General features: G+C 34.6%; 1 pseudogene; it reads right to left on the bottom strand.

The window, feature by feature from the left end:
• Nucleotides 1–4,818: 4,818 nt before the first annotated feature.
• On the bottom strand, nucleotides 4,819–6,457 carry LOC124964959 (T-complex protein 1 subunit alpha-like; annotated as a pseudogene).
• Nucleotides 6,458–9,553: the final 3,096 nt, after the last annotated feature.

The following is a 9,553-nucleotide window of genomic DNA, read 5'->3' as shown; positions in this document are numbered from 1 at the left end:
AAAAAAAAAATACGGCAGATGGTAGATTTTGAGACAAGTCTCTTTTTTAATATATATTGTTTCAGTTTTGATGGACCTTTATATTATTCATTTGTTTATATGCAGTGCTGAGAATCAAACCCTGTGCCTCACACTTGTAAGGCAAGCACTCTATCACTGAACCACAACCCAGCCTGAGACATGTTTCTTGGTTGACAGGATTCTATTCAGAAATTTTAGGGAATAATGTTTCTTAACATATAGAAGATTATCTTCTCCTGGCTTCAAGGTCTGAAGCCAATGCTTAGAGCAAATCTAGATCAAAGTAGTTACAGGTCCTAGCTGTGATGCTGTCGTTTTTATAAATTTGCCTCAAAGGTCCATGTGTTCAAGGTTTGATTGACGCCCTTCATGCTATCTAGAGGTGGGGAAATCTTTAGCTAGTTTGACCCAGTGGAAGGAAAATTGTTCACTGGGGTGTGTGCCTTTGAAGAGGATATTGGGACTTCCAGTCCCTTCTTCTTTCCCTTCCTTTGCTTCTTGGTCATGATGAGGTAAGCAGTTTTGCTTCACCATAGGCCCTGCCTCATCACAGAACCAATAGCAATGAGGCCAACCCAACAGGGACTGAAACCATAAGTCAAAATAAGCCTTTTCTTTCTCTTTTTTTTGGGGGGAGGGGAGTGGTGGCATACTGAAGATTGAACCAAGATGTGCTTAATCACTGAGCCACATCCCCAGCCCTTCTTTTTTTTAATATTTTAATACAGAGTCTCACTGTCTTGCTTAGGTCCTCACTAAGTTGCTAAGACTGGCTTTGAATTTGAGATCCTCCTGCCTTAGCCTCTAGAGCTGCTAGGATTATAGGCATGCATCACTGTGCCCAGTCAAGTCTTTTCTTAAAAGTTGTTAATCTCAAGTATTTTGTCTTCACAACAGAAAGCTGACTAACACATATGGGGAGGACTAAAATATTTATCCAATGCAAGCTTAATAAAGTAAATTTATTTAAAATTTCTTCTTAAGACAACAGTGCTATTCTGAATCAAGGGATTTATTTGCACCAACCCCCTCCATTGCAATTTCATTTTAAAATGTTCTGTGTTCAGTTTTCCAAACCTTAGAAAGAATAACCCAACACTCTTAATAGTTAAGTCCCCACCGTTCACTTAGTATGTCTTCAAACTTTGATGTCTGTCCACTTGCACAAAAGAATATTTGGGATCACAGTATAATTCCTTGTTTAAGAAGCAAGGGAATTTTAGACTTCAATCTTGAAGTATTGATTATTATTGAACTCTTTTTTAATCTCATTGAAACAATTCTGCTGAAAATAGCAGCAGTCTTCAGAGCTTTGATTAACTTTACATCTGTCTTTAATTCTATGGATATTTTTTTTAAGCTCTGTGAGTTTAAGATAAGTCTCCAGTTATTAATATGCTTGTAAAATCTACATCCATGATATGATTGCCAGAATTGTGCAAGGCAGCAATTTAAATGTATAAGGGAAGAATTAGTCTTGGACCTTTTTACTTTCATCTAGATATTTTTATATTCTTTTTAAAGGTATTGGATCATTGCTCACTCACAAGAGAAAATAATTACCCTTCTTTAAAATAAGGTCATGATTTTATTTTCATGGATCATTACAGACTTTAGAAGAATTATGAACTTGATAGTTATCAATCAAGAAGAGGTAATTAACATTAATTATGATGACATAGGTACTTATTATTTTAGCAGAGCTAAATAATTCTCAAGTATTTAAGTGATTGATATTAACTAATTCTATGCATCTGGGAAGTTTGTTCTGTTTATGGCAATAATATTTCAAATTTTGTCAATAACATGCTAATAGATATATCGAGAGGCCACCATCCTCATAACTATGTAAGCTGAGATATTATAGAGGGATTTTATGAATGATTGCAATGGGAAAATGGTATCATTGTTCTGATATTTTTCAGTAGTAGAATAAGTCTTACCATTTGCTTTTTTTCTTTACTTTTATCCATAGTATAGATTACTAGCAATATTAGAAAGTACAGTAATTGATATTTACTGAGCCTTTATTATGTGTGAGGCACTATTCTATGTATTATCTTATTTACTTTCAAGGCAATCTTTTTTTATTTGTTCTTTTTAGATGTACATGACAGTAGAGTATATTTTGACATATTATAGGTTCATGGAGTATATCTTATTCTAATTAGGATCCCAGTCTTGCTGTTGTATGTGATGTGGAGATTCATTGTGGTGTATTCATATATGAACATAGGAAAGTTATGTCTGATTCATTCCACTGTCTTTCCTGAGATAGCAATTATCACCACCACACATGAGCAAGGTAAGGCAACAGTCTGACTATGCCAATATTCAGCTGACAAATGGGAGAGCCGTAAGCTACCTCAAATAGACTGTAGACTACTAAGTCACTGCACTTGCCTAGCATTGTCCTATGCTCCCTGAACTCCAGGCTCCCACTAATTTATATAAAGTGGAATCATCTGATATCCAACCCCTATCAAAAATCAGGTTTAGAAAAGGCAGAGAAATATATGTAAATGCTACCTGTGTATTCTTTTGTGCCTAATATAAGCTATATCTTTAAGTCAAATCAGAACACCAGAAGACCTTATTTTATTAGTTTTGGGGGAGGGAAGTATCTCAGGACCCTAGGATTGAATTCATCCTAGTCCTTGCTCATCACCCACTCTCAACTTCTGTCTCAGAATGGCCTAATTTTTTAAGTTAGTAAACTGATTATTCTTGTTAATGTAGTGTGCACCCAAAGACCACCCAAACACTAGATCTTAGTATAAATTTACATTTAATATTTTTTAAAATAAATTAAACAGTAGGAACTTAAAGTTTTCTCCACTTTCATTTTTTAAGTTATTTTTTTTAAATCGAGGTATAAATACATGCCTTAATTGTAAATTTTGGTAGATTGAGTTTTATAAGCTTGTGAACATGCACAGAATGGTGAAATCCACATCCTCAAAGCAAGCTCCATCTAAGACAGTACTCTTTCCAAGGAAATTTCTCTTCCCACCAAAGAAACCTCTGAACTGATTTCTATGACAATCACTTATCTTTGATTATATCTAAAGCTTCATAAAATATATACTCTTTGTGTATGGCTTCTTTTGTTTCTCTTAATGATTTTAATATTTGCTTATATTGTTTTGTATATCAATAGCTTGTTTTCATATTGCAGATTAGCACTCTAATATATTAATATACCATGTTTTATCTATTCTCCTGTAAAAACGGACTCCTCTGGTGTTTCCAAACTAGTCACCATTCATGAAGCAGATAATTAACATTTTTGTAAAAGTCTTTTTTGGGCAAATATTTTATTTGTTTTTACTTCACTGTGTAATGGCTAAGGTTTAACTTTTTATGAATGGGCCAAAAGCATGTAATGCATGTAAATTCTGATTAATCCATGTTTCCCAGAATTTCTGCTGCCAAATCTTTTTAATTGTAGCCATCATATTAGAAGAATGTTAGTATTTAAATGTGGTTTTAATTTGCATTGTCCCTTATCATTAGTTATGTTAATTATTAACATTAATAATAATTAGTTTTATGAGTTTATTGTCCATTTGCATATCTATTTCCCAAATGATCTGTTGAATTTTAAGTCACTATGGTTTTAATAAATTTTTTTTTAGATAATTGTAGATACAGTTGTAAGAAAGAACACAGCAATCCCATATGTTCTCTTCCCAGTTTTACTCCATGGTAGCATCTTGCAAAACCGTAACTCAATGTCACAACCAAGATATTGGCATGGCTAGAGTCAAGGCACAGAACATTTCATCACTAGGAAGATCCCTTACCTTGTGCAATAGCCAAACCCACTGCCCTTCCACCTTAACTCCCTCCTTAAATCCTATCAAGAGCAAATTTGTTCTTCACTGCCGTAATTTTGTTATTCTAAAAATGTTTTGTAAATGGGATAACACAGCATACAATCACTGTGTTTTGCCTTTTTCAATCATCATAATTCTCTGGAGAGTCATCCAGAAGGTTGCATGTATCAATAACCCCTTCCTTTGTAATTGTCTAGTAGTATTTCATCCCAGGAATGTACTACACTTTGTTTAACTGTTCACATACTGAAAGACAATTGAGTTGTTTCCTGTTTTTTTTTTTTATGACTATGAATAAGTTTGCTATAAACATTCAAATATAGGTTTTGGTACAAATATATGTCTTTATTTCTATGGTGTAAATACCCAGGAGTGAAATTTCTGAATTAGAAGTTATGGTTAGATTTTTTAATTCATATTTAGTTATTTTTAAAGAAACTACCAAATGTTTTTCTAGACTGACTGTACTTTACATTTCCACCAGAGATATATAAATCATTCAGTTTCTTCTTGATTCCAACAGCATTTGTTCTTGGCACTGTTGATAATTTTATCCTTATTAGTAGGTATGCAATGATATATCACTGTGGGGTTTTTTGTTTGTTTTTGCAGTACCAAGGATTGAATCAGGGGAACCCAGTCTTTTAATTATTTTTTTTTTGAATTTTTAGGCAGAGCCTTTTTAAGTTGCAGAGATGGGCTTGAATTTGCAACTGTCCTGTCTCTATCTTCCAAGTCACTGGGATTCTGGGCATGTACCATAGTGCCTCACAGACTCACTGTGGTTTTGATTGGTATTTCCTTACGGTCAATGTGTTGAAAATATATATGTGCTATTTGCATATCTTCCTATGTAAAATATTTCCTCTTTTTTTGATAGTATGCTGTACTTTAAGGTATAATACTTGAGGTACAGGGTATTGCGTCTAACATTGTTATAAATAAAAGGGAAATCAGATCAGTCATCAAGGGCTCTAGAGCGAACAGCATCTTCATAACCTCCATGTTTGTCATCTTTACTTTCTGGGTGTAATTTAATAGGGCCATCAATCCAAAGAATGGTAATTGCAGCTTCTGTTGCAAATTTCAAGCTCTTTAACTATGGTTGGTTTAAACACCTCTACTTGGCTTGTTGTCTCAAGGTTTACCATTGATCAAATCAAGACCAATTCATTTTATATTTTTATGTTCTGGATTAACTTAAGCCTCCTTATGAAAAGTTCTTAACTTTGCAACCATATCTGTGAAATCTTGGGAAGCCTTCACTGCCAGTGTATTAGGAATAACAAGAAGAGATCTTGCAAACTCTGTAACAGCAAGCTGTTCCTGAGAGCCCATGCTGGTCACATAGTTTTCAAGGTATATGAAAGTGGCTTCTTTCCTTTCAGCACCCCCACCAGAAACCACAGATTATGACTTCAAAACTCTTTTCACCACACAAAGAACATCATCTAAAGAGTGCTCCATTTCATCACACATGAAATCATTTGCCCCATGTAAAATAATCAATGCAGATACACATCCCTTAGTATTTTTGATGAAGATCAGTTCATTATCACAAATTCTCTCTTATACCACTTCTGCTTGTAGCTTCAAAAATTTCTTCACCTTCCAAATTGGCCAGGGTTTTCAGAATATTTGCTCCAGAAGCTTTAGCAATGCACTTAAGATACCTTTTCAAAAACTCTTCTACCATGGCACCAGCCTCTGCAAAGTACTTCAGACACATGAATGGAATTGATGAATTCCACCAGTGGTTAGAATAACATAGGCACCAATTGTCAGTATCTTCTGAGTTCTCTCCTTGGTGATATGATTATTTCTGTCTAATTTGGTCCAATTTTTCAGGATCTGTAATAATTACGTGTACACCAAGCTTCATTTTTGTTTGCTGTAGGCTGGAGTCAAGGCAAGCAATTTTTGCATTAACTATTCTTTTGGACATTCCCTTAGATTCTATCACACAGTTGAGTGTATAATCACTGATAGCATGCTTTCCATCTGTCTTCCCCCATAGGCTTTCAAAATATTAAATTGAAATTGACAGGATAGCGAATCTGGCCTCTTATATCTGTGTATTTAATAGGAAGTACAGCATCTACTACCATATTGGAGAAGAAATCACCATTTATTCCAATCATTTTGGAAGACATGGACAGCATTAATCAGGGAATCTCTTCCAACTTCATCTGCGTTATTAGATTTTCACTGATAGAGCACTCTTCCTTGCAAGCAAGTCAATAGCCACTAATAACTGTTGTGGGATGAATTTTCTGTTTGATTAATTCATCTGCATTTTTAAGAAGTTCTGCTGCAATAATAACCACTGGGGTAGTACCAGTTCCAACTTCTTTGTCCTGTAGATCAGCCAGCTCATGAACACTAGCAGTAGGATGCTCTATCTCCAGTAACTTCAGGATGGTCGCACCATCATTTGTAATAATTACATCACCAATATCATCCACCAACATTTTATCCAAGCCAAACTAAACAGAACTCTTAACCATGTTGGCAACAGAAGTTGCAGCCATAACATTCTGGGAGTGGATGGCCTCCTGAGGGCTGTGGTCCCCAAACAGGGACAAGGGCCCCTCCATCTTCCCTACAGTTTTGCTTGGAATTTCATTCACACTGAAGGCAACCAGTATCTCAATCCCTAGACCAGGTGGTGGCCCCAATAGCAGTGGTGGTTGCAAGGAGAGGCCTAAGTGTCTCTTTGGGGCTGCTGGGTAAGCCCCACCAGCTTTCTCCTTCCCCAAGCTCTGCTGCAAGGCTTGGCAGGGCAAGGGAGGAGGAGAGCTGGGGAAAGAGGAAAAAAACCTTTGTGAAATATTACTTTATGCCCATTTTCTAATTGGATTCTTTGCATTTGAACTGTCAAATTTTGAATACGGTTTGTTATTCTAGCTACGAGGCCTTTGTTGGATGTGTGATTTGCAAATATTTTCTTCTACACTATAGTTATTTTTCACATCTCTTAACAAGGTCTTTTACAGAGTAAATTTTTTCTAATTTTATATGGTCAAATTTAACATGTTTTCCATTCATGAATCATACCCTTAATGTCAAATCTATTTTTTCTTTGTCTAGCCCAACCTGAAGATTTTCTCCTTTTTATTCAGAGAATTCTAGTTTTAAATTTTACTTTTAATCTGAAATCTATTTTGAGTTACTTTTTGCAAAGAATTCCACTTACGTCCAAGTCCATAGATTTTTGCCTGTGGATCTGCAGTTTTTGAAAAGTCTGTCCTTCCAGTATTGAATTGTTTTTGTAGCTTATCAAACATCAATTGGGCCTATAGATCTGTTTCTGGACTCGTTACTCTGTTGTAATTCAATCCAGCAACACCACACAATTTTGAGTACTTAGACTATAAAATTTGAGCAGATTTCTTCACTTAATTCTTCCCTTTCAAAATTGTTTTAACTCTTCCAACTCCTTTGCCATTATTTTTAGAATAAACATGTTTATATCTACAGAATAACTCCTTGAAATTTTGATGCAGGTTGTATTAAACTTGCATATCAATTTGGGAAGTATTGACATATTTACTATTTGAGTCTTCCAATTTGTAAACATGCTGTATTTATCTACTTATTTAGTTCTTAAATTTCTTTCCTCAACATTGTATTCTTTCATCACATTAGCCCTGTAAAGATTTTATTACATTTGCACAAATTCAGTATTTGATTTTTTTCAGCTATTGTAATTGGGATTGTGTTTTAACTTTGGTATATGCTTGTTCTTTCAATACATAATGCTCAATATACATATTTCACTTTTTCTTATATCCTGCCATCTTAATGAATTGATGTATTAGGAGATTTTCTGTAGATTTCTTTGGGGTTTTCTACATAAATAATCATGTCATCTGCAAATAGAAGCAATTTTATTTCCTTTTTCTCTTTTTTATTTTTTAAATTATTTTTTTATTTTTTATTTTTTATTTTGATTCATTGTACACAAATGGGGTACATAATTTCGTTTCTATGTTTCTGCACAATGTAGATTCATACCATTCATGTAAGCATACATGTACATAGGGTAATGATGTCTGTCTCATTCCACCATTTTTCATACCCCCCTCATTTCCCTCTACATAATCTAAAATTCCTCCATTCTTCTCTCACCCCCACCCCTCACCCCTGTTACTTATCATCATCCACTTATCAGGGAAAACATTCGACCTTTGGTTTTTCTGGGATTGGTTTATTTCACTTAGCATGATATTCTTCAATTCCATCCATTTATCTGCAAATATCATAATATTATTCTTTATGGCTGAATAATATTCCATTGTGTATATATACTATAGTTTCTTTATCCATTCATCTCTTGAAGGGCATCTAGGTTGGTTCCACAATCTAGTTATTGTGAATTGAGCTGCTATAAACATTGATGTGGCTGTGTTACTATAGTATGCTAATTTTAAGTCCTTTGGGTATAAACTGAGAAGTGGGATGACTTGATCAAAAGGTGGGTCCATTCCAAGTTTCTGAGGATTCTCCACACTGCTTTCCAAAATGTCTGCAATAATATGCAACTCCAGCAATGTAAAAGTGTGCCTTTTTTCCCATATCCACACCAACATCTATTATTGTTTGTGTTCTTGATAATAGCCTTTCTAATTGGAGTAAGATGAAATCTTAGAGTTGTTTACAATGAATTCAGCAAAGTAGCAGAATATAAAATCAATATGCATAAATCTAATGCATTTCTATTCATAAGTGATGAATCCTCTGAAAGAGAAATTAGGAAAACCACTCCATTCACAGTAGCCTCAAAAAAATAAAATGAAATACTTGGGGATCAATATAACAAAAGAGGTGAAAGACCTCTACAATGAAAACTATAGAACACTAAAGAAAGAAATTAAAGAAAACCTTAGAAGACAGAAAGATCTCCCATGTTCTTGGATAGGAAGATTTAATATTGTCAAAATGGTCATTCTATCAAAGGTGCTACACAGATTCAATGCAATTCCAATTAAAATCCAAATGACATTTCTCATAGAAATAGAGAAAGCAATCAAGAACTTCATCTGAAAGAGTAAGAGACCTCGAATAGTCAAAACAATCCTGAGCAGAAAAAGTGAAGCAGGTGGTATTACAATACCAGACATTAAACTATACTACGAGCAATAGTAACAAAAACAGCATGGTGTTGGGACCAAAATAGACAGGCAGACCAATGGTACAGAATAGAAGACACAGAGACAAAACCACATAAATACAGTTACCTCATACTAGACAAAGGAGCCAAAAACATACAATGGAGAAAAGATAAACTGTTCAACAAATGGTGCTGAGAAAACTGGAAATCCATATGCATTAAATGAAATTAAACCTCTATCTCTCACCCTGCACAAAACTCAACTCAAAGTGGATCAAGGACTTAGGAATTAGACCAGAGATCCTGCAGAAGACAGGATCAGACTTCCTTAACAAGACTCCCAAAGCACAAGAAATCAAAGCAAGAATCAATAAATGGAATGAATTAAAAAAAAAAAAAGCTTTTTCTCAGCAAAGGATACAATCAATAATGTGAAAAGAGAGTCCACAGAGTGGGAAAAAATCTTTTCCACATGCACTTCAGACAGAGCACTAATCTCCAAAATGTATAAAGAACTTACAAAACTTTACACCAAAAATACAAAGAACCCAATCAATAAATGGGCCAAGGAACTGGACAG

Source organism: Sciurus carolinensis, chromosome 14 (genome assembly GCF_902686445.1).
Source record: "Sciurus carolinensis chromosome 14, mSciCar1.2, whole genome shotgun sequence".
In the NCBI taxonomy this organism is placed as follows: domain Eukaryota; kingdom Metazoa; phylum Chordata; class Mammalia; order Rodentia; family Sciuridae; genus Sciurus; species Sciurus carolinensis.
Note: the sequence above shows the minus strand (reverse complement) of the source record. Positions and strands in the feature narration are given on the sequence as shown.